Here is a 4859-nt window from a genome sequence, read left to right as displayed (position 1 = left end):
AAGAGGGACAATCTCTAATAAAATGACCCCCTAATCCTCACAAAAACACAAGTTTGGGATGTTCTTGAAGAACACCTTTTGGATGAACTCACAACCATCTCCATCAACTATTTTTATTGCTGGGGGGATCTATGGCTAGGTCCATTAGCACACACGCCTGCGGGTTGCCTCACAGATTAATAAATTTCTCAATTTTTGTTCCCAAGAACTTTGACCCAGTGGTGCGCACAGCATCTCCACTTGAGGAAAGAGAGAAAGAGGGAGGTCAGGGAACTCGACCCAAAAGGGTGCTTTGGATAGAGGTTGGATAGAGGCAACATATCAAGGGAGAAAGAGGGATCCCACATCTGCACATATAATGGCTGACTTCTTATAGTCCAAGTTCTGTTTTGGACCACTGAGCTTGCCCTCTTTGGCTTTTCAAATAGGAAGACTATGAACCCATTCCTCATGAAGTGTACATTGGTTACTACTAGGCCCTTTCCCGACCAAGAGTTTCACACCCATCCCTCTAGAAACGCTGCTGGTGGTCTCGGGCCATGGATGTACCTAACCACCACACAAGAGCTAAGCCATTTTGTCATTTTATTCAATAGACTGATGTGGACTTTAACATAGGGGAGCTTATCTGACAAGCTTTCTCCATCTTGTTTATCATTTTTGTGAGCTCCTTGACTCTGTTGTTCATTTCCATTTCTTTTGGGGGGCCCTTGGAAGATCTTCCTTGCCTTGCTGCTGAGGGCTTCCCACGATGTGTGTCTTGGCCTTAGGGGGATTTAAAGAAGCTTTGATTATTGCTCTGACATAAGATGGTTTGCCTTGCAACTCGCCCAAGGTTCCCATCCCCTAGGGGTCTTTTGTTGGTGTTTGCATTGTTCCATTGCTCTTATGGGTGTCTGTGCCACTATTATGGGCTCACTAAGGCTGGTTCATTGTTTGTGCCTAGCTTGTTTTTGTTGCCTTTGCTACCTTCTTCGTCTGTGTGTCAGCGTTTATCTTTGATAGGAACCATTGTATAGCGATTGCCTCTTTTGACCCATCCGTCAAGTCTTTTCCTTCAAGGTATAGTGCAAAGCCTGGAAAGGATATGAACTTGCTTGGGATGTCTTGGTCATCATCCTCAAAGTTCATTTTAGAGTCTTTTCTTCCACTGGTAGTCCCTTGCATGATTGGCATTGTCAAACCTGATGCAATATGCTCTTGCATGCTCTCCACATCTGTCATGTTGTTGTTAGGATCTAGTAGCCGGATGGATTTGGCGACGGAGTTAGCCCTAGCTTGGCCATCGCTAGAGGATGTCATCTCTCACCTATTCTATATTCTTTGCTTATAAATCGAAGCTAGGAAAGATCATACAAAGGACTCTTTATTTGGACATTTAAAACCCTTATATGAACAACTTTGTATGAGAACTTTCATACTTGCTCTCCTAAAGGTTTTAATTTAGAAGGAAAGTCAGCTTATCACAAGACTAAAAAGGGTAGATAGATTCATGTTTTGGGTAAATTTTCTATTAAGGTTTTTGAAAAATGATATATTTAGATTTTGTAAAACTTGTATATATTTTAGAGACTCCTCTTATCAAGATATTCATTTAAGAAATCAATATTGCATTCAATTGAAGTCACCTCAAGTTATGAGTGCTCTTCCTCATTGGGTAAGATGAGTTTGAAAGCATGATGTGATTGCTTGCACAGATACATGAGGACAGTAGGATAAAATGCCTTCAATCATTTAGGCATTCTTAGAAATCAACAATTCATGGAAAGCTAGCCATTCTTATTTGCCCTTCTTGATGCACTAATACAAAGTTTTCTCCCTTTCATTGACAGATCTCCAAGACATGTTGTTACAGTTGGTGACACTGTTATCCTTCCTATGGATATTCTAAGGGATTTTTACTTAAAAGACACAGAGTTCTGACTTTCTTCTTCCAAGGATTCTTACCTATTAAATGCCAAAGAGATAGGAGTTTTCAAGTTTGCTATCTTTATGGGTCCACGGTATCTTATCACAGTGGAAATCGATAGATTTGAATCTATTGATACAAAACTGATAGAATTTCCCAAAAACTTATTATTTCTTATGCATACGAATGCTCAAATAATTTGGTCTTCACCTATGAAAAGTCTCATTTTTTATCTCTGTTGAGTGAGGTTAACTTTGTAAAAAAGTTATATTCTAGTTGTTATATACCTCAAAAGGGTTTGCTTTTAGAACATCAACACTTTTGTTAGTATTTTGGGTTCTATTGCAACTTCCTAAACACCTTAAGAGACCTAGATTTATTGAAGTGCCTTGAATGATTTCTTTGACTAAGTCTCAAAGTGGTTGAGTTATTGCTTCAAGGCCATACCACAACTATCCATAGACTTTGGGAAACCTATTAAGAGAGGCTAATGTTCAACTAGATTTTGAATGATTCAATGGATACTACCAATCTTAAAGTTTTTTAACTCCTCTCAAAGTTTAGAAGAGAAATCTTCTCCAATCTTGCTTGACACATTTGATTTTAATACTCCATACTAAGATATGTTTTGGAAAATTTGAATTCACAAATATAAAAGTTTATTTCACAAGTTTTCAATTAGAGATATGAAAAAGACAAATGCAAAAATTTGAGAGTTGAAAATTCAGCCTTGCATTTTGACTTTTGTTGGATGAAATATAAAAACAAGGCCTTGATTTGAAAAAAAAGGGTGCACAATAGTTATGGATGCTAAATCTCTGGTCAAATTCTCTTCTAGATATTTTGTTCATAACTCTAGGAGACTCTTTATTCAAAGAAAGCATGGGTATTCTGATGGGCACTAATTGTGATGTTTTCTTAGCAAATTTCTATCTTTGAGTTTTCATAAAGAGTGACCTCTTGTGAGACTTGTCCAGTCATTCTTCATAAACATAGTCAGGATAGAAGATTCATAGATGATTTATTTGTCCTAGATATTCCAAACTTTAAGATTTTATGTGCAAAGATCCAATTTGTTTTGGTGGAGGAATTTATCCTTGAGAGTTTTGTGAATTTAATTGTAAAACCAATGGAAGACATTCTAGTTTATTGGACCTTAGCATTACTCAATCTTATTTATTGATTTCTATAATAGATGACAACCTGAGTATGTTGTGTTAAACATCATATGAATGCCTCACATCAACTCAAACATCTTTGATATGGCTAAATATGGAGTGATTACTTCTGAGTTCTAAGTTGCCTCATCCTCGCACAAGCAAGAGTGCCTTTATCTCTCAATTAAGAAAATTAATCCTATTACGTCTTAAAAAAGGGTTGTAACACAAGCAAATATGGAGTTATTTCTAAGCTCTAAGTTCCCTCATCCTCACAGCACAAGCAAGAGTGCCTTTATCTCTAAATTAAGAAAATCAATCCTATTACTTCTTTAAAAAGGGCTATAACACAAGAAAAGTTGTTTCATAGCACATTTTCTTTTGAGCTCTAAGGTTTGTCTTATTTACAATAGTAATTTTTTCCTAATGTGCTAGTTGTTCTACTTGGGCTCTTTGTACTGCACTGGCTTGTATAGCCATTGTTTAAGCGTGGTTCAATCAATTGCAATAACCAAGCAATATATCATGTTTATTTCCAATAAACCAAACATGATCATGCACTATATGGGTAACACGGTTTAAAGTATATAAGGTAAGTCTTCAAAGTGCTTCTTACTCGGCTGCTCATTGTGTGCACATGGTCCACCTATTTCCCGAGCCATGAAGGGCATTCTTTCCTCTCTCCTAGGTGACATCTATGGGCTTTGAATCATTGATAAATTCTAAGCATGGAGGGAGTATTCTCCCAAGTCAGCACTAGTAGGAGTGTGTGGTTTTCATTACTGTTTGAACCCCTGTCAGTGTTTTGCTCATTACTTTTTGTTCAATGGTTCGATTTTGACAAAAGTTATATTAGGGGTGTGATTATATCTTTAAGGGCATTGCATTATGTGATTATATCTTGTGTCTGATACAAATCCAAAAAGTTATGAGTCTTTGTGTCAAACAGCTTGTGTTTATGAGTTTTACCCCGGTCCAGTAAACTATCCAGATCTTTCCGACTGCTTCTCTATTTCTTATGAAACTTATATCAGAGCAAAGCTAATTTCAAGGCACATCTATAAATGTGTTTGAATCTTTGATATCATGTCTCTGCTTGAAGTTATAGGCCTTTGTGTCTGATGACAGTCTGCATAGTGTTTTGAGCTAATTGTAAAGGTATCCATGAAGGAGGTGCAATGTTTCCCCAGAACCTACTCATTCAACCCAATCAACCCCTTCAAACTCCTAGATATATATATATCAATTCATGTAATGTTGAGCCGCAAGATCTTCTTTCAACAACGTATCACTCCTCTTTGGCGTAGATCGGCTTGCTGCTAAGATTATGGCCTCTGTCGATCCTTTCCTTCTCCCTATGCTACAGTATAACATCACTTGGGATGTTACCATATTCATTCTCATCCAAGGGAGGAAAGTATGGTGTGGACTCTTAGCATGAAAGTTTTTTTTTATTTCCCCTTTCCCAATGATAAATATCTCTCCCTATGCTAGAGTACAACATCACTTGGGATGTTACCATATTCATTCTCATCCAAGGGAGGAAAGTATGGTGTGGTCTCTTAGCATGAAAGTTTTGTTTTATTTCCCCTTTCCCAATGATAAATATCTCTATCACTCAGTTTGAAAGCAATAGGAAGTGATGGGGTGCATGAAGTTTATTTCCCCCAACTTCATGTCACAACTGGCCAAACTTTCAAAGAAAGCGATAGCACAACCTTAGTTTTATGCATGCACTTAGGTTAATTCAATCTAGTCATCATAACTTAGCTTAACCTCATTGATTTGTGAAG

Source organism: Dipteris shenzhenensis, chromosome 14 (assembly GCF_047967505.1).
Source record: "Dipteris shenzhenensis isolate YYH24624 ecotype China chromosome 14, Dip_SZ_1.0, whole genome shotgun sequence".
NCBI lineage: Eukaryota > Viridiplantae > Streptophyta > Polypodiopsida > Gleicheniales > Dipteridaceae > Dipteris > Dipteris shenzhenensis.
The sequence above is the reverse complement of the archived record's forward strand: the minus strand, read 5'-3'. Positions refer to the sequence as shown.